Source organism: Arachis ipaensis, chromosome B3 (genome assembly GCF_059453495.1).
Source record: "Arachis ipaensis isolate K30076 ecotype BB chromosome B3, ASM5945349v1, whole genome shotgun sequence".
NCBI classification, from domain to species: Eukaryota; Viridiplantae; Streptophyta; class Magnoliopsida; order Fabales; family Fabaceae; genus Arachis; species Arachis ipaensis.
Genome location: NC_142438.1, coordinates 19,614,204 through 19,637,070, shown reverse-complemented (window position 1 = coordinate 19,637,070; position 22,867 = coordinate 19,614,204).

Below are 22,867 nucleotides of genomic sequence, written 5' to 3'. Positions count from 1 at the left end.
TTGGGTAATGAGTATTGATTTGTGGTTTATGCTTTTAAATTGTGAAATTGGGCCGGAGGCCGTGAATTTTGGGCCGGAGGCCGGAAAGAGGTAAGAAAGGTAAGTTGATGTGTGCATTGTATGATGATGCAAGTGATTGGATGAGTTTTAGATAATGAATATATGAATGATTGGGTTGGTTATTGAATAATAAGGTTTGAGGAGTTGAAGTGTGGAATTTGGTAATTTTGGGTGAAATTACATAGATAAGGTATGTTTGGTTTTGGTTGAGATATATTATGTGGTCATATATGTGACTATGATTATTGATGCCTTGATGGTATGATGATATTGAGTGTGTGTAATGATGATTAATTAGAAATGGTATTATTGGAAATTGGGATGAGAAAATATGTATGACATGTCTATGCGTTGTCTCTTAGCCACTTGATTAAGAAATGTTAAATTAGTGGGATGATGTTTTGTGAGTTATGGTGAAGTGTTGATGTGTGAATTGAGGAGGCTTGATGTTAATTTTGGTACATTTTGATTGATTTCAAAAAGGGTTGAAATTAGCATGTTTTGGTTGATTTCGAAAAGAATTGAAATGACTTGTTTTGAAAATGGCACCTTGTGGTCTTGTGTGAAAATATGGTTTTTGGGCATACTCTGACGGGACATAACTTGGACTCTGGATTTCCGTTTTGTGCGAAACTTATTTAGAAAAGAAATTGGATCCGGGATGTCCATGCCGTTCGAAGAACGGGCAAAATCGGTTTGAAATGAGAAAGTTATGTCCATCGGAAGATTGGGGGTTTAGTCTGTGAATTCTGCAGCTTTTTAACTTAGAAAATTTTTAGCAGAATGACCCTCTGCGCGTAGGCGCACTTGGCGCGTACGCGCCGATCTTCAAGAAAGCACCATCCGCGCGTGCGCGTGCTGTGCGCGGGCGCGTCGATGCGCTGCACCAATTGCCCAGCCATTTTCCAGAGAGTTGCGCCAGAGTTGTCCCAGTTTTGTGCTTGGGGAGCAAGTGCACCCACGCGTACGCGTGGCTAACGCTTGCGCGTCGTTTGGCTAATTTTCAATCTACGCGTCCGCGTGCATGACGCATACGCGTCGATGAGTTTTGTGGCCATCCACGCGTGCGCGTGGAGTACGCGTACGCGTGGCTCTGTTTTCGTGCCAAAGTTGATTTTTGAGTTTTAAAAGCCAAATTTCATACTTCTAAGCCTCCGATCTCACCACTTATGTCTTAAATCATTATGATATGCCTAGCAATGAGAAAAGGAGCTAGTGAATGTGGTAACTTGCGAGTGAAGCAAGGGGAAAAGTAATGATCAATGATGATCAAAGATGATTATATAAGATATGGAGGATGACGGTGGAAGTACCGTGTATGCCATGAACCGAAGGGCTGTATTTATTGATAAATGGCTGATTCTTGATTGAACCATGAGTCGGATGGCTGAGTTATTGCCGGATACGGCGGAGCCATGTTGATAAATTGGCTAGTTCTGGATTGAACTGTGAGCCGGATGGCTGAGTTATTGCCGGGTTACGGCAAAGCCATTATGGATTATGGCTGAGTATAAATGCATATATGATAAATGAACGAATATGATAAATGAATAATGATGGAAAGTGTTGAATGTAAGTATGCTTGTGTTTTCTCTCTGGTTGTAAGGGTGACAGGGCACCGATACCCTCTAATGGCGACAGGGCGCAGATACCCTCTAATGGCGACAGGGCGCAGATACCCTCTAATGGCGACAGGGCACATATTCCCTCTAATGATATTAATGCGCAACAGAGAGACTATGCCCGGGTTAGCTACCGGACACGTCGGGTTGGCTTGATAACCGACAGATGATATCATCAGTCATAGGGCAGGCATTCATCATTTGCATATGTTTGAATTGTTTGGGTTTGCTTATTTGTTTTAGACTTCTACATTATATGTGCTATGTTACCTGATTATGTGCTACTTGTTCTACTTGTACCTTAATTGTGTATTACTTGCCTGTATTGCTTGTGTTTGTACAACTGAGAGGCCCCTCATGTTGGTGTCGGTGGAGGTTGAGGGCTGTTCTTGATGAGATGAATTGGTGATGCGATTGCTTGAGGATGATGATCATTGGATGAGATAATTTGAGCTTCCTGGGTAGACGCAGTGATGTGGTTTCACTAGCTCCAGGTGAGGGTATGATGTATTAATGTAGAATTGCTAAGACAAGACGACTGATGATGGTTTTGTTTATGATTCCAAATCTGATTCGTGGGAGAGTCAGCGAGTTGGGAATCATATGAGATATAGACCAGATTTAGTATCCCTTTACGACAGTTGCCTATTCATGGATTAGCGAGAATCTAGGATGAATAATTGGTGAAGAAGCTTAGGATGCTTAATGAGTTCTTATTGTAGTGCATTGTATTTATTTGGCACTTTTACCGTACTAGGAACCCATGGGCCCGGGGTTCTCATTCCGTATATATCTCTTATTTTTCAGATACAGGTCCAGGTGCTCAGAAGTGAGTTGTGGGTCGTCTGAGAGACGGCGAAGATCTTCATTTTCTCTAGTTTGTGTTTTGCTTAGAATCTCTCCACCTTTGTTTCGAAAAGATTATATTATGTATTGAACTCTTTTGAACTGGCCTATAGAGTCTCTCGTGTTTCCTTTGGGAGAGATTAGGACATACTGTTGTCAACTATTTTCATACTGTACCCTAGCCGGCCTAATCTTCGCGGGTCGCGTCTAGTGGCTATTTACTTATGTTATATATATCTATATGTTATCTATCTCTTAGTCTCCTTTACGCCTTGTCCGTATATCATTTTCGGCTTTACCGTTTATCTTTTTGTTGTCAAAACGTGAGTGATACGTCTTCGCGATTTTATTTCTACTCTTTTCAGGCTTCTCGATTAATACTCCTTTCGAAATTATCTATATTTATATATTAAAAATCTACCTGAGAGTCGTACCACCGTAATATCATTGACTTATGACTCGAGCATAAGGATTTGAATATTAGGGTGTTACAAATCATGTATTGAGTAATGTAAATATTGTATGGGTTCGGCAATACAGAGACACCAAACCATTAGACACATAGGAGCCAATCGAGCGGTATGTCTGGGCTCACATTTTCTGCGTGCTTAGAACGGTTGTATTTCCAGACAAGTCGACGAATTCTATAAACTTCAAAGTTTTTGGTAGTTTTTGTTGTACCGTTGTTCCATTCCAAAATAGCCTATAGAACAAGCCATGTAATCATAAGCAGACATCACAAATTACTAAGAATAGGATCATAACAGCAAATTCAAATACATGTGTTAACTACAAGTTTATGCAAGTATGGAGTCTTGAACCTTTTTAAGAAGTTAGACCCGATGTACCTGATGCAGAACATATGTCACGCTCTTGGTGGTGACCATGCACTGTTACTGCGAGCTATTGCTACATTAATAAAGTTATGGCGGTTAGAAATAATGCCCACGCCATCAATAGTAACAACAAATATGCACAAATTAGTAAGCAAGGAAAAACTCTCACACGTTTGCCGTCTCACCCTCCATGATGGCAAAAGCAATCGGCACAATGTTTTGGTTCCCATTTTGTGCCATCGCTACCAAAAATGCACCTCTATATTTTTCTTACAGGTGTGTGCCATCAACATGCACCAATGGATTGCAATGTTTAAATGTTGTAATACACGGATAAAAGCTCCAAAACACGCGATGGAGAACTCTTACACCATTCACTTCCTCACTCTCACGATATACAGGGAGAGTTTTTATTTGAACACGAGACCTTAGCATCTTTGCAGTCATTGCTTTCAACCATACTGGCAGAGTCTGGTAAGAAACTTTCTAATCACCAAAAATTTTTGCAACAGATTTCTATTTTGCCAACCAAGCCTTGCGGTAACTTATAGTGTAGTTGAATCTAGATTGAACTTCTGCATTAATAGACTTCACCTTTATTGACGGGTTTGCTTCAGCCAACAGCCTAATAGCATCTGCAATAATGTCCAAGTCCAACTTGGCATGATCTTGTGAAATCGTCCCCATGGTACACGTGTGTTTGCCATTATATCTCCTGATCTCCCAACAACATTTTTTTCGAATCAAGCTAGCTCGGATAAGCCAATTGGACACTGCACCATACCCCTTGCATTTTGCATAGAATATTAGCGGCTCAGACTCATACACATTGTAATCAACTTCTCTAGAGATAGTGTAGCTTTTGATTGCAGATATCACCGATTCTCTAGAACCAAATTCCATTCCGACACTAAACTTACCATCTTCCGCCGCAACATTGCCTTCACCTATGACATGCAAACCACCGTTAGTCGGTCAAGGAAAATAAAAAAATGGTAGTGATAACTTTAATTAATAAAGATAACATACCCATATTCGCATACTTAGAAAATTCTGGGACATGCAAGACTGCGAGATCCAGAATTCACATAAAAGACGAAACACCAAAGGGGTGCTAGTTTACAAGTGCATCTGCTTCATTTTGCATTGCCAGATTGCCTGCCTCATCTCCGTCATTGTTTTCATCATTGACTTCGTAGTTGGCTTCGAACTCCTCTTTACTGTCGTTATCTTCTTCCCAATCTATATCCCCGAGCTCATTAACATTCACCTCCTCGCCAACCGCATCCAGTCCCGTATGCTGTTCAACGTACAACTCTATCGTCGGCACCTAAAATCGAGTTTGTTGATAAATATAGAACATCCACTATATACATGCGTTGTCAATGATGGACATTATTTGAAACTGTATCAGCCCACCAAATACTTTTACTGGATTTCTGTATAAAATTTTGCTCACCCTCTTTGAAATGTGTGCGTTGTCAATGATGGACATTATTTGAAACTGTATCAGCCCACCAAATACTTTTACTGGATTTCTGTATAAAATTTTGCTCACCCTCTTTGAAATGTGACTTTGTATGTTCTCACAGAGACCATTTTGCAACTCTACAGAACTCATGGTGCATGGAATGGCAAAGAAAAACAGACATTCACAGACAAAAGTCACTTATTCGTGTGTGTCTGTTATTATCTCACCATTATAATACACTCGCAAATTTGCAATACCTTCCATAACCTCAACTTCACCTAACCTAACTTTTTTAACACTACTTATTATCAAAAAATTCATAAGTATGAAAGAAAGAGGAATGGGAGTGAGAATAAGGTATGAATCTCGAATGAATTAGCATTGGTATTTATAGGAAAGACCTTCGATTAAAAAAAATTTTCTGGCAGCTTTCAAAAAAAATTTTTCATATATATAAAATGCAAGCTGCGTTTTTATGCTTCGAAAAAAATAAAATAAAAAGCATTGTTAAAACACAAGCTGCATTTTGTTAATCTCAAAAACGAAAAAAAAGAAGAAAATGTTAAAAAAGAAAAACGCAACCAACGTTTTGTGTATTTTAGACACAAAAAAAGAAAGAAAAAAGTGAAAAAGCAAAACGCAACCTGCGCTTTTTGTAAGAGCCGGAGTTTTCACGTAAAATCGCTTAAGTAGAATAGAATAATTTAATTTCTTGGAATAGGTTCGAAAAGATAAAAATGTTTTTTTCTAAATATAAAGGTGAGATTTGGATTTAGTGGATTTTTCTGAGTGAAAAAATATTTTCTTCTGAAAAAATTTTGCGTAAAAATGCGTACAGGTAGATTAGCCAGCAATACCGGCTTAAGTCTGTTGGGTATTGCGTGAAAGAGAGTAAAGCAGTAGAAATCTTAGAAAAATATTTGGAATAGCAAACCAGGCACTAATTATAAAGGTTTTGACCTAAAGTTGGGTCAAACAAACCAAAAATACTACGCAGTTGAATCGGGCCCAAGTTGTGCCCAAGTCCAACGTATATAAAGTCATAAATGAGCCAAGAAAGCTTATTTTTCAGCACAAGAGGAAGAGAGGAACGTGAGATTGAGAGAGAAGAGTGTCCACCATTGACACTATTCATTATCTCCTTCTCTTGGCCATATCTTGAGCCACGGTGCTCAGATTGACGAATGGTTTACGGTCACACGAAGCTTTCGTCGAGCTCTTCCTTTCTAACCGATCAAATTTGGTGTAATCTAGCTTGGATGAATAGTGGATTTTACCCTAAAACTCATTGGGCAAGATAAGATATCACTAAACCCTTGCGTTTAGTTGTATGTCATAAACCCTAGCTTTGATTCTTGTTGTTTTTTTATGATATAGAGTGTTCTTGGTGTTGTTTGGTGTTAAGTGAAGGCTTGAAAGCTTGTGGTGAAGTGATTTTGTGCATGGAGGATAATCGGCCAAGGTATGATTTTGGTTTCCTCTATCTAATATGTAATATTTTTGGACACTTAGGCTAGTGGACCATAGGATAGGATTGAAATAGTTGTTGATAATTGTTGGACTGATGATGTATGATGATTTTAATGAATGTGATGATTTTGATGAGATTATGATGTTGTTGTTAATGAATGATGATGAGTATTAATACTAGGATTGAATAATGATAATTGTGAGGATTGAAGATAAGATAGGATGAATGATGTTTCTGAATGGTTGAATTATGCAAAATTGTTGATATTGATACCTTGATTTGGAAGTTTGTTGATTTTTGTTGAATTATGGTGGAAATATTGAGTGAAATGGAGGTTGAGTTGATTGATGAAGTGCAATGGAATGGTAAAGTGTAGTATGTGGTAGTGTTTTTTGATGAAATTGGGTATGTTTTGGTTTGGTTTGGTTTTAGAATTTGGAAACTAGAGAACTTTGATGTTTTTGTGTAAAACTTAATTTTTGGTGAACTTTGACGGACCATAACTTAAGCCTCAGACATTGAAATTGAATGATTTTTATTTTAAAGAGGTAATGACCAAATCAGTACTCGAAAGATTCAAACGCTGACATTTTGGTACCTCACTATTGTTATTGACAAAATGGTCCTTAAAAGATTTTAAAATTTGACAAGCGTACCCACGAGTTCACCGGAGCACATTTCCGGCAAGCACAGTGCTGACATGGCCACTGCGTTTTGATGACATGGCAAATACCTTTCCCCACCCTAATTCTTCTCCTTCTCCTTCCCCCTCCCCAACGCACTCCCCCCTTCCCCTTCCTGAATGCATTCTCCCCCCTCCCCAACCCTAATCCTTCCCTCCCCCTCCCTAATCCTGATCCCCCATTTCCAACGCACTTCCCCCCCCCTCCTTAATCCAAAATCCCCCTTTCTGAACCCTAATCCCCTTCCCTTACCCCTTTTAATAAATTCATCAATTTCTGCTAACCTTTCAAAATGATTTGCAGATTCCATTTAGCATTTCAGATTAAAACCATATATATTGAATAATTTTGTGATTTGGCATTTCACATTTTAAAATCAAACACTTTTTCCTCATGCAATTCTCAATGATGTTAACAATTCAATCAAGGAGAAAATCACACGATTTAGCAGAAGGAAGAAGAAGGAATGGTGAATGCAAGATGATTTTAACAATTTTTTTTTTAAAAAAAGAACAAAACCAGCAAATTTGCGAGAAGGAGAGAAGAGAATCTGAAGCAGGACGGCGAATGAAGCAGTTCTGAATGGCAAGGGAGGAGGCAGTGTAAAGAGTGACGGGAACCACGGGAGGGAGCTACTTGCGAGAGAGGAAGCAGTGCCAGAAGTGAGACCTCGTCTTCGATACACGGAAGAATGGGAAAGGGGACAGGGGCTAGCAACAAGCACATACAAGTAGTGAAGGCGACAGCAGTGAAGACGAAGGGGAGAGAGAGTTGAGAGTGTGAGACACTGTGTTGGGAAGGGGATTAGAATTCAAAGAGGTAAAGGAAGGAGATTAGGGTTCAGAAAGGGGGATTTTGGATTGAGGAGGGGGGAAGTGCGTTGGAGATGGGGGATCAGGATTAGGGAGGGGGAGGGAAGGATTAGGGTTGGGGAGGGGGAGAATGCATTCAGGAAAGGGAAGGGGGGAGTGCGTTGGGAAGGGGGAAGGAGAAGGAGAAGAATTAGGGTGGGGAAGGGTATTTGCCATGTCATCAAAACGCAGTGGCCATGTCAGCACTGTGCTTGCCGGAAATGTGCTCCGGTGAACTCGTGGGTACGCTTGTCAAATTTTAAAATCTTTTAAGGACCATTTTGTCAATAACAATAATGAGGTACCAAAATGTCAGCGTTTGAATCTTTCGGGTACTGATTTGGTCATTACCTCTATTTTAAATTAAAGATGATTTCAAGAGCTTTAAAATGATAAAGTTTGAGATAAACGGAGTTTTGTAGAGGAAGTTATGAGCATTTGAAGTTTGGTAAAAAAAAAATATGATTTTTGCAGCTTTAAGATTTTTCTAGGTTTATTACAGCATGCATACGGGACCCAGTACACGCGACGCGAGAATTCCATTCGGGTCGGAACACTCGCGTACGCAAGCAGGGTGCTGCGTACGTAGACACGCACTTGTTCAACATGTGCGTACGCACACAGGGGCGTACGTGCGCATAGCCCCTATTTTGGTAAAAAATAATTTTTTTGTTTTTCAAGGGTTCTCTAACTTTCTAAACTTCTTTAAACTGTTGTTTGAGATTACTACCTAGTAATTAGGCCCTAAGACTAATAGAGATGGGTTAGTGAAATGAATTGGTAAATTTTTGTATGAATTTAGAAGATGAAGATTTAGGTTTATGAAGTTGTGAGTATATGGGTGGAGTGTTATGTGGGTAATGGCTATGAGAAATTGAAAATGTTGATAAGCTTGCGAAATTAAGAACTGATATTGGTTATGATGAATGTGGAACTCGGAAACGAATGAGGGACCTGTTGGTTATTGAAAGAGTGTGCAGGGCACTATATCCCTAGCGTGGCAGATTCTCTGTCGCAAGAGTGTGCAAGGCACTATATTCTTAGGATGAAATTATGATTGATAACCTTTTCTGCCGCATGAGTGTGCAGGACACTATATTCGTTCCTGGCATGACAGTTCTTCTGTTGCAGGAGTGAGCCGGGCACTATATCCATGGGACGCGCATGATATGATAGTGTGCAGGGCACTATGTAACTGGCGTGGCAGAGAGGCAACATCCTCGGAGATGTGTCGGGTTGGCATTTTAAACCGACAAGTGATATCACGAGGCAAATAGGATAGACATTCATCATATGAATCTTTTACATGCTTGCTTGTTTTGATTACTTGAGTTATGCCTATTTGAATAACATGCCTAAATGCTAGTTGATTTACCTGCTATATATATATATTTGTGTTTTACTTGCTTGCATTATCTGTGATTGTCTGGTGCTGAGGAGGCTAGGTAGGCGATGGCAATGGGATCGCATGGAGTGTAGGTTGGTGAAGGCTATGAGATACAGTAGTGTGATTGGTATTAGTTAGAAATTTTCTAAGATTAGATAACCTTATTTATGGTTTATGGTTTAAGTTACTTATTTTGTTAAGCTTGAATATCTGTTTTCGATGTGAAGTTCTAGGATTGCCTTTGGCATCCCGGAACCTTATATCTTACATATTGGGCACTGTTACCATACTGAGAACCTCCGGTTCTCATACCATATATTGTTGTTTTTTTTCAGATACAGGTCACAACCCACCACGGTGAGTTTGCGGATATGGTGACAGAGTGGAGGATGATCTTTCTCATGTTTTATTCTACTTTGCTTATGCTGTAGTTATTCTCTCATCTTTTGTATGTTTTACTTTGTTGCCTTAGAGGTTTTATTCCTGAAAACTTTGAGAGATAGGTTGATGCTGTTTTAAACTTCAAAACTCAGTTGTATTCAGTTTGATTACCCGGCCTAAACTCCGCAGGCTGTGACTAGTCCTCTTTTTGTATATCTTACTTATATATATCTTGTTCATTTTAATTATTACCTTGTGTATCCTGGAGCTATCTACAAGGTTTTATATGTATTATGTCTTATTCTGTTCGTACCTATGCGTTTAGTTATCGTGTGTGAACGCTTCGCGTTTCGAAATTTCGCTTTATGCGACTTTGAGCTTTTATTCCTTCATCGGACTTCTAGTTATATAAATTCTTGAATATATGATATATTATGAGCTTTAGAACTGTCGTGACGCTTTGTTATCTTTCGCTTTACGGCTAGAGGTAAGGCTTAGGATAACGGGGTGTTACAATTTTCACTAACATCATAGCAGTGTGAATAGCTTTTTATTATAAGAGAAAAAAATGAGCCATAAAAAGCTTTTTATTATAAGAGAAATCACTTTTTTTTTTACTTATCCATAAATACTTAAATAGCTTTTTAAAAAGTTACAAGTTGATTTTAAAAATTGCACCAAACATTAATATTATAATTTTTCATAAATTAAAAGTTATAAAAAGTTACTTATAAACCTATTCAAACTGGTCCAGTAGAGCCGAGTACATGAATCAAACGATGTCATAATATTCTATCATAGTATCATGTATCATATATTATATCTACAGTGAAATTGTTTATACATAAATCTCCTTACACTATTTTATGTATGGTATTTTTAAGTATTTTTTTACCTTTTGTCACACATTTATTTTTCATTTCATCTATCTTTTTAATTGAATATCCTACTAATTTTCTTTTCACATGTCTAAACAACTTGAGAAAATTTAGATAAAATTATTTAGATGATATACAGCTAATAATTTTATTTCTACTCTTGTTCCTTTACAAAAGGAATGAGTAAACTTGGTTAGTAAGTTTTCTTAGTTTATAGCGACCTCAAATTATAACTGTAATATCACTCATAAAAATAGTTGAATAATGTGTAAATTATTTTTGGAAGTATAACATAAATGTGTCTTTTTTTATTAACTTAAAATTTTTGAAAAAAATAATTTTCCATCAATAATTATCTAATGTTATCTCCTTGAAGGGATGTAGACTTCGAATAATTGTGATCAATCCTAGAGTCAGATAAGGAGCGGTGCCTATAAGAATTTCCAATGACTAAGTCAATGAAGGTTTAAGAGAGATAAAAATTAGCATAAGATAGTATATCTTGATCGGAAATAGATCCTTTTCATTTTTTTGTCATTGAAAAAAATAAAATGTGATTTTTTATTTTTAATTTTGTAAGTGGGACTAAAAATAAATGAGAGAAAAAAAATAATAAAAAATAAAATTTTTCATTAAATATCATCCAATTTTTTTTTTCACTGGAAAAGATTTACTCTTGTTCATATGTCAAGTTCGTTATGTATAATATTTGGTGGGAGATATAGGGACATCCAAATAAATCCATGTGAGATATTCCCAGGATCTTTTGTGAATATGATTCGAAGAGGAAATAGCCAAAATCGTCCCTAAAAGATATTCCGATCTCCATTTTGGTCCTCGAAAGATAAAGATAATCAAAATCGTCCCCGAAAGATATACGATTGGTCACGTTAATCCTTCCGTCAGTTGGATGATGACGTGTCACGTTAAGTGCCACGTGGCACATGATGACGTGGAGGACTAATGCCACGTGTCACAAGATGATTGGTTGACATGTCAGATCGGTGACACCTGGCATGCCACGTGTCAGGTCAGTGACACGTGGCATCAGATCAGTGACACGTGGCATGCCACATGACACTTGACATGTAAAAAAGTTATTTATAATCAAAATAGTCTTTGAAAGTTCATACGTAAGTCATTTTCATCCCTAAAATTTTAAAAATTAATCAAATTAGTCCTTATATAATTTTTTTTATTTTTTCTTGATAATATTAAATTTAAAATATTTTTTGATACTACTAATTTTAATAGAAATGTAATTGACAATCAAAAAATTAGTAATTGTATCTTTTCTTCTTAAAAATTTTTTCAAGAAAATTATCTATCTCCTTTAATTCTTGTCAAAATCTCTCTTATTTTTTTCTATTCTAAAACCTTTTTCTTACATTATTACATTTTGTTGGAATATATATATATATATATATATATATATATATATATATATATATATATATATATATACTCAAAATTGAAATATAGGTATTTGTTAACCTAAACAAAGTTATATGCTCAAAATCAAAATTTATGTATGTTAACCTAAATGAAAGTAATACCGTAATGAAAAAAAAGATGTATAAATTTTTATTAACTTTGTTTAGGTTAACATGCATAAATTTTTATTTTGAGCATATAACTTTGTTAGGTTAACAAATACATACATTTCAATTTTGAGTATATATATATATATATATATATATATATATATATATATATATATATTCCAGCAAAATGTAATAATGTAAGAAAAATGTTTTAGAATAGAAAAGAATAAGAGAGATTTTGACAAGTAGAATTAAAGGGGAGAGATAATTTTATTGAAAAAATTTTAAGAAGAAAAGATACAATTACTAATTTTTTGATTTTCAATTACATTTCTATTAAAATTAGTAGTATCAAAAAATATTTTAAATTTAATATTATCAAGAAAAAATAAAAAAATTATATAAGGACTAATTTGATTAATTTTTAAAATTTTAGGGATGAAAATGACTTACGTCTGAACTTTCAAGGACTATTTTGATTATAAATAACTTTTTTACATGTCAAGTGCCACGTGGCATTAGCCCTCCACGTCATCATATGCCACGTAGCACTTAACGTGACACGTCATCATCCAACTGACGGAAGGACTAACGTGACCAATCATGTATCTTTTGGAGACGATTTTGATTATCTTTATCTTTCGAGGACCAAAATAGAGATTGGGTATTTTTTAGGGACGATTTTGGCTATTTACTCATGATTCGAAGTTTGCCTCCATGAAGGGAGTTTATAGGCTAGCCACGAAATATAGTATACATTAGAGTTTTTATGACCAAAAGATTTAGAGTTTAATTTTTATGAATTTTAAAAAATAAAATTTTACTGTTATAAAATTATTTATATCAAAATTTAAGTTGATAGGAGAAGATAATATTAATGATTATATTTTTAATAAAAAATAAATAAAAAATAGAAAAAAATTTTTAAAAAAAAAGAAAAAGAAACATTATTGCTTGAAGAGTCGATATATAATTATTAATATATTTTTTATATCCGTTTAAATTTAAAAAAAAATCATAACAAGAGAGGCGCAAACCTGTTCTACATTTAAAAAAAAAAAAATTAAAATTAAAAAATTTACTATCACTTCGTTTTATTATAAAATGTACCGATAAAGTTTTAAGACTTTAAGTAGGTCACTCAAAATAAAAATTATATCCATTTTATACGAGGATAAGGTGACAAGTTTCTAAATAAATACATAAATATAAAAATCATTTTTTTATAGAATAAATTTTTACATCCAAACAAAATACTTAACCAAGTTATTATTCTAACCACTTTTTAAATTATGCGCCTTGTTCTTTATTTCCTTCTCTTTCTCCTTCTCATTCTCTGTTCCCTCCTCGTCCTTCTTCTTCTTCTCTTTCATTATTGTCATCACCAACAACACCAATATTTTGCTAACATCTTTATTGGTTTTGATTTTCTCTGGTGCCATCATTAAATAATTTCAGTTCATTTTTTAGTTTATTTTGGTTCATTTGTGTGTTAATTGAGGTTTACTTGATGCTGCTGATAAGTATTGATCAAATTTTTTATTCCTTAAGTAACTTCAGTTCATTTTTTAGTTTAATTGAAGTTCATTTGGATTCAGAAATAAATTCGATGTATGTTTTGTTGATCATTGAGTCTTTTTGACTACTTGCTCAAAATTGAACTAATTTGGTTCATTTGTATATTAATTGAGATCCACTTGATGATGCTGATAAGTATGACCAAATTTTTTAACAAAGAAGAATAAAATTATTCATTATTACTTTATTCAATTGCATTAAATTCTACTCTATTCCATTCAATTAGTTCAGTTTTGAACAAGCAGTCAAAAAGATTCAATCATTAACAAAAACACATCGAATTTAAGAAATGAACCGAAATTACTTAAGAAATAAAAAATTTGGTCAATACTTAACAATAACATCTCGTGAACCTCAATTAACAAACCAATGAATCGAAATTAGTTCAGTTTTGAACAAGTAGTAAATAAGATTCAATTATCAACAAAAACACATCTAATCTATTTCTGGATCCAAATGAACCTCAATTAAACTAAAAAATGAACCGAAATTACTTAAGAAATAAAAAATTTAGTCAATACTTATTAGCAATATCAGGTGAACCTCAATTAACACACAAATGAATCGAAATTAGTTCAGTTTTGAACAAACAATCATAAAGACTCAATCATTAACAAAAACACACCGAATTCATTTTTGAATCCATATGAACCTCAATTAACTAAGGAAGAAAAGAAAAAACGCAGCAATAACAACAGTAATAAAAGAACAACGATTGAGAGAAGGAACGCAGCGAAGAAGAAGGAACGTGACGAAGAATAAAGAGGAATGCGAAGAAGAAGAAGAAATACGAAGACAAAGAATGATATGTTTGCGTTAGTCAAGTATGTGTATATACGCTGGTGTAATAAAAGTGACTTTTGTTGAATTTGAGACAATTTAGTTAGATTTAATTGCCAAAAAAATTTAGATATATAATTGGACTGTTCTATATATATATATATATATATATATATATATATATAGTATTGTCCTTTAACAAACCAATGGTATCCCCTTAAATCCTTTATAATAAGTGAGGAGGGGAACTAACATCATTTTATGCGACTTAATCCATGCTTACCTTAAAGTTCTGTGTAAAAATCGAATAAATAATTAAAACACTCCAAATTAAAGTTGTAGTGTATCTCTATTACAACGTACAAATAACGCTAATTGTTGATCATGTATGTTGTTATTAGATATCTTTTGGAACATGATGTGCCAATGGAATTTTATTTTATATTTTATTTTTTTGTTCAAATTAAATTGATTAAGAAATTTTTACGTGGTCCATGAATAAATCAAATTATTTGCTCTTTTTGAATCACTAAAAAAAATTATTTGCTATTTTCATTTATTTATTGTTTGACAGTAGGTTAACAATGTGAATTTATTTTTTTAATTAAATTTTTAGATCATAGATATTTTTTTATAACAATATTTAAAATTTAACTTAAAACAAAAGCAATAATTTCACACTATAAAGCACGGACACTTCGCTGAGTTGTCGTGTTCGCGTGTCGGACACATTTCAAACACAATACGCACCGATATTCGTCCGATACGCGTGTCTGTTGTATCCAACCGTGTCTTAATAAAAAATAAAAAGTTCTTTTCTGGATACGTTTGGACACATTTAAATATCATCACGTGTCAGCATGTCCAGTCTTATTCTTAACATATATTTTTAAAATAAATTTAAATATAGTATATATTATTATTTATTAAAACAATAAATATTTTAAATATTTGATATAATTAAAATAAGACATTAAAAATAATTAAAAATTTTAATTTATATTTTAATATCAATAAAATATCAAAATATTATTATGATTTATCTAAAAAATATTTTATATTTTATATGTATGCGTATCCCGTATCATGTAAAATTTTAAAATTCGCATATCGACATATTCCATATCGTGTCGTGTCCTATGTTCATTTCAGTATCCGTACATCATAGATTTCACATCATTACATTCAAACAATGAATGATACAGAAAACACACATTAGTAATTTCAAATTGACAACTTAATTAACACGAAAAGTGGCTGGATTACATGATAGAAACAGCTAGCTATAGCTGTCTTCCCTCCTTTTCTCGTATATAGTTCATAAAAACCCTATTATTTTTCTTCATCACACCAAGAAGAACTGAACCAAATGTTTATCTGTCTTCTTAAGTCAAAACCTAATTGATACTATTATAATAAACTTGTGTATACCGAGAAACAAAAAATAATATAAAAAATTAGACTTGTTGTACATATAAATTTTTTTGGCATATAAATTTTTTTGGCATATAAATTCATATAAATTGGTCTAAATCCAACAAAAATAACTCTCAGTTTAGATTGTACGTAATACGCACTTCCTCAACTCTTGAATAGCATGAAAACCACTATGAAAAACGATTATTCTCCCTCAATCAAAACCACAACACTTAAAATTTAAATAAGGATCGAAACCTCTCAAAAATTTCTCAAAATCGTGGCGAAAAGTGAAAAAAGTTTTAAAGTTGAATTCGAAAAGAATTATGAGAAAATGAAATAAGAAAATGAAGAAGCAACATAAGATGAGGAGGAGGAAGAAGAAGAATTTTGAATTATATAGAACTTATCCGTACAAATATACCGAAAATCTTAAACAATACACATAAATATCTTAGTTTTACACCGAAATTTGCTGCAAATATACAAAATGTTTCCTTTAATACTGCATTTTTCTTCTTCTTCTTTTTTTTTTATTTCTTTCTTTCTTTTAGTTGAATGAATATAAGTTCATCATCTTCCAAGTAATTTTGCAATATTACGTGTTTCTTCTTCTTTGTTTGATTTTTTTGTTTTTATTCTTGTTAAGAGAGTAAAATAATGAGAAGGTAAAACAAGAAGGAAAATATGAATAAGAAAAAAAGAAGAAGACGGTGATGATGATAAAAAAGAAGCGGCAGAAGATAAGGAGGAAGAAGAAGAGTTTTGAATTATGCAGAATTTATCAGTACACATATAACAATACATATAAATATCTTAATTTTACACCGAAATTTGGTGCAAATACACAAAAATATTTTTTTAATACTGCATTTTTTCTTTTTTTTTTTCTTTTTTTTAGTTGAATGAATCTAAGTTCATCCTTTTTTAAGTAATTTTGTAGCATTATATGTTTCTTCTTCTTCGTTGTTTGATTTTTTTTGTTTTTATTCTTGTTAAGAGAGTAAAACAAGAAAAAACTGGAGAAGGTAAAATAAGAAGAAAAAGATGAATAAGAAAAAAAAAGATGGTGATGATAATGAAAAAAAAGAAGAAGCAGCAGAAAAGCTGAGGAGGATGAGGAAGAGTTCTGAATTATCTAAAATTTATCAATACAAATACACCAAAAATTCTTTAAAATACACATAAATATCTTAGTTTTACACCAGAATTTGCTGCAAATACACAAAAATGTTTCCTTTAACACTGTATTTTTCTTTTTTTTTTCCTTATTTCTTTCTTTCTTTTAGTTGAATGAATGTAATTTCATCATCTTCCAAGTAATTTTGTAGCATTATGTATTTTTTCTTCTTCTTTGTTTGATTTTTTTGTTTTTGTTCTTGTTAAAAGAGTAAAACAAGATGAAAAAGATGAATAAAAAAATGATGATGATGATGATGATGGAAAAAAAGAAGCAGCAGCAGAAGATGAGGAAGAGGAAGAAGAATTTTGAATTATGTAGAACTTATTAGTACACATACACCGAAAATTCTTAAATAATACACATAAATATCTTAGTTTTACACCGAAATTTGCTGCAAATACACAAAAATATTTTCTTTAATGCAGAACTCCTACATTACATTCAATTCAAACCATCAACGATGAACAACAATTTTCATAAACAAAAACAACATTATTCACCTACAGAATCATAAACTACTAACGAAAACATTAACTAGAATCGAACCACACATCATTCACTTGATTGGATTCAAAACAATAATTCACTTCGCTCTGGTTCAATTGACAATCTGAACTTGAATCATTCATTATCTTTAACAATAAGACAACTGTTCAAAACTGATTTCAGAGCTTGATTTAAAAAATGTAGAGAATGAAAGAAATCGCGAAAAACGAAGAAAGAGAACGCAGACAACGAACGAAGAGAAACGCAGAAAATGTATAGATGGAAGAGAATGTAGATCGAAAACGCTGAAAAAATTCAAAAAAACAGTTATATATTTACGCGTTAATTGAAAAATTGGTTAGATAGTAACGCATGAGAATTAAGTTAAAGAGCCTTGCATTGTATGGATTTATTTGTGTAAATAATTTATACATAAAAATATTTAATAAAAAAATATTAATATATATCAAAATCAAATATTAAAATTAATTATAAATATATTTATATATAAATATATATATAATTTAATTTATTTTTAATATATATTTAATATTAATGACTAATTTTAGTATTTTCTAGAGTTGAAAATAATAATAACCCTTTAGAATTAAAGACGTGCAAGAAATAAACAAATCTCAAACTCAATAATTACACACATACGAATTCGAATGAATGTCTTCATTCGATTATTACGTATTCGCGTCATCATGTCTTGCCACCGTATTTCCAACCTCAAACTTCAACATCATTAAAACATCTTTGTTTTATTTTGGTTTAGTAGTTATATATAACCCTTTCCTCGGATAAGAACAACTTAAGGTACACATATAATGATATAATATATCTAAGATTTTTAAAACGGAATCGGTTATTGAACCAATAAAGATATAATTTCAAAAATTTAAATGTTTAACCAAGTTTCAATTGAGATTAAATTGAATATAATAATATATTTATATATAAATATATAATTTTAATTAAAAGAAGTTATATTTTCATAATTTATTATTTTAAATTAATTAATTAATAAAAATCATACTAATTCGATTGATTAATCGATTTTTGACTTTTTTTTTTATTTTTGACTAATTTATTATCAAACAATTTTTATTTTGAACCAAACCAATTTGATAATAAGTTTTTTATTAATCAAGTTGAATAGGCCGATTTGGTGTGATTATTTCATAACCACAGTGTAATTAGATATCCATTATAGTTTATTTTTTATTCGGTCATTATCTATTGTAATAATTATTATTAGATATTATGTCTCAAATCTTTTCTTATGTATTTAAAATTTAAAATTATATCTCTTTAAAATTAATATATTTAAATTTAAATTTAAATCTAACAAAATAAAAATTATAAACCAAAATTAAACTCTAACTAAATTAAAATTAAAATAATACTATTAAAATACAATTTTTTCAGTTTTAAGACTGGTATATATATGATTTTTTCGATTCTAATTAACAAGAGCAATGAAACAATTATTTTTGGATGAGTTTCGGATGTATTAAAAAATTATTTAGTATGCAATTTTGTAATTTTAGATGTGTTATAAAATATTTATATTAAGAAAAATATAAACACGAATTTGAACAAATTTTGGATGTGTACTAAAAGTATTTTGTATGTTATCTTATTATTTTGGATATGTTAAAATATTATTTATGTTAAAAAAAATATAAACACAAATAAATTTAAATAAATTTTGAATGCGTATCAAAAGTATTTTATGTGTTATCTTATTATTTTGGTTATGCTATGAACATATGTAAAATAATAAAAAAAAACTAACAAAAATTAATCATGCGAGAAAAAGAAAAAAAATAATGTTCAAATACAAGCCTATGGAACTAAAGTATAATTTCGGATAAAGACCCTGAAAACGTCTTTTTATAAAGATATTTTTAATAATTAAAATTTAACACATATAATCGATTAAATCGTGTTATTTTGTCAAAATTAGGTTAGACAAATTGATTTGACCGAAAAATGGTGAATCAAATCTTGAACTGGTTTAAATTAATATTATTTTTTATAGAAAATGACTACAATACTCTATTATAGAAAATGACTAAAATATTTCTATTATATGTATTAATTTTGAGAATCCTAAATTTTAGTCCTTTATTTTTCTATCGTAGGGTTAGGATTTAAAATTTTTAAAATATATATATATATATAATGAGAGTATTTTAATCATTCTCTATAATAAAAATATTGTAGTCAATTTTTATAAAAAAAAATAATATTAATTTAGACCAATTCAAAATTTGATTCATTATTTTTTTGATTAAATCAATTTATCTAACCTAATTTTGACAAAAATAACATGATTTAATTGTTATATATATATTAAATTTTAATTATTAAAAAACATCTTTAAAAAAAGACGTTTTAGACATCTTTATCTGAGTGGCTCCTTTAATTGATAAGTTAACTTTGTTATTTGTTATTTTAATTTAGATGTGTTGCAACTTGTAAGAACATTTAAAATACTACATCTATCAAATATTCATAACACATCTAAAATAATATAATTGTATATAAAATGAATTATGAACACATCTAAAATTAAAGTCACATTTCAAAATATATATATAATTAAACTAAATTTATTGAAATAGAACGAAGATACAAAATAATTTGCTCTTTTTTTGAGAGAATTTATTCCTCTTTGATATCAGAATCGTCGTCGTCTTTTCTCCTTGTAGCTTGAACGTCGCTGCCTCCAACTTGGTCTTCGTCGCTGCTGCATCTTTTACGGTGTTCGCCGCAGCTCTTCCATCAACATCTTTGACCTTGACCTGGAGTAGTTATTTATTTGCACTGCAAATCATGAGCTTTTGTTTAATTACTTTTGTTTGGTTTTTCTTTTTATTTACTCTTTTATAATTTTGTTAGTTTCAACATGCCAATAGAGTTGAAAATTTTGATAAACGGTGTAGGTTAATTATTTAAATTATTTTGTAATAAAAAATGCTATATTTTTTGTGTTTTTAAAATTCTCTTTACTGAAGAAGTTATAATTTATAATAATAATAATAAAATTGAGGGTAAAAAAAACCTATTTAAGCCAAGAGAGGAAACATGTAACTAGGGATGGCAACGGTCCCATGGGGCGGGGACATGCCCCCCACCCCCCGCCCCCGCCTCTATTATCTGTTCCTGTCCCCGCCCCGTCCCCGTCACGGGTAACGGGGACTCTGTATCCGCCGGGAATTTGGATATCCGCGGATATCCGCGGATTTTGAAAATAAAATAAAAAATTGAAAAAAATAAAAAAATGTTAATTGTCATTACAAACATGATTTTCAGTCTTCAAAAGACTTAGATAACAATTAGCAACAAACATGATCTCCATTCAAGTAACTAAACATTCATAACATAACTAAACATATCCAAATACTAAACATATTTATCACAATCTAAGAGAAGTATTTCATCATGCATGGTAGATTCCAATTTGTTTAACCCCTGCATCAGAAAAAAGAAAACAATTAAAAGTTAAAATCATGTAATAAATCAACAATAATATCCTAAGAATTACATAAAATTTCAAGAATCACAAAAATAAAATCCCAGCAATCACAGGAAATCCAAAGAACCACATAAATAAAATTGCAGCAATCATAGGAAATCCCAGGAATCAAAAAATAAAATCCCAGAAATCAGAATCACAAATCACATAAATAGAATCACATAATTCAAAAAATCACAGAAAATACAGAAATAGAATAGCAAAAATGACAAACATCACATAAATTAGTTAAATAGAATCTCAGAAATCACAGAATATTCCAAGAATCACATAAATAAATTAGTAGAATCATAGAAAATCCCAAGAATCAAGAAATAAAATGACAAAAATCAGAAATCACATAAATAGAATAATAGAAATCAGAAAATCACAAGAATCACATAACTCAGAGAAATAAAATCTCAAAAATCACATAAAATTCTAAAAATCACATAAATAAAAGAAGCGTAAATCACAAAAAGTCCAAGAAATCAATAAATCGGAGACTGACTTACCGGCGAAGAGGCTCTGACGCGGCGCAGATGGCGACGCCTCTGCCTTGGTTGGGTCTGGCAGCGGCGACGATTTCTCTTCGGTTGGGTGGGGGCAGCGGCGGCGACTTCTCTTCGGCTAGGTGAGGGGGGCAGCGACGAGGACTTCTCTTCGGTTGGTTGAGTGCCAGGCGGCGAGGACGTCGCTCTCTTCGACTGAGAACAGGCATGCTGAACAGTGAGGAGAGGAGGTTGCGGAAGGCAGTGGTGGGGAGGTAGGAGATGGCGACGGCGGTGGTGACTGGTGAGAGGAGAGGCTTTGAGTTTCAGAGAATGAAGAAGAGAGAACAGTGAGAGAGAAGGAGAACGGCGGAAGTTAGGGATTAGGGTTTTAAAATTCTGAAACTCATATATATATATATCACAGGGTATTTAAGTAATTTCATATATATGGGGATTAAACGGGTCTCCACGGGGCGGGGACCTCTATCCCCTCCTCCGCCCCGTATAATAAACGGGTCCCCGCCCCCCGTCCTTGCGGGTATAAAATTGTCCCCATATCTGCTCCCCGGCGGGTAAATCCCCGTGGATACCCGCCCCGCTGGGGATTTTTGCCATCCCTACATGTAACGCATATACTCCAAACAAGAAACTGATTCAAGAATCAGCCAAAGCACATTATAATGTAATTCGAATCAACTTAGTTCGAATTACATTTGTTAATAATTCGAATCAACAGGGATCGAATTATTCTCAAGCTAGCCTATCAAGTAATTTGAATCCACTTGGATCGAATTATAGATGCTTAATTCGAATTGAATCAATTCGAATTGAATCATTTCGAATTAGTAGGTACACGTGAATAATGGGAAGTTTGAATCAAATGGATTCGAATTACTCACAATTCATATAATTCGAGAGGAGTTGATTCGAATTACTCACATCTCGAAAACAAAAGGTAATTCGAGAGGAGTTGATTCGAATTACAAGTGAGTGCCCTATATAAGGGGTTCGAACCAAGTTCATTCGAATCAGTTTTTCATTCTCATACCCCCACCAAATCCCAGAGAAAACGACCCAAAACCGGTCCGAGAAAGTCTGGAGCGGCTTACTTAGGCGATGAGGGACGATCCGGGAAGGCTGTATCAACTGGATGGAGTCGCTCATATAGCCGGGGTGATCAACGACGAGGTTAGTGGTTTATGATGGTGGTTTATGATATTCGTATATGTTAGTGGTTTATGAAAGCGGTATTTGAAGTGGTTTATGATAGCGGTTTTGCATGCGGTTTATGTTAGTGGTTTGGGTTAGCTGTATTGCATGCGGTTTATGTAAGTGGATTTGCACGTGGTTTTCGTAAGTGGAATTGCGCGTGGT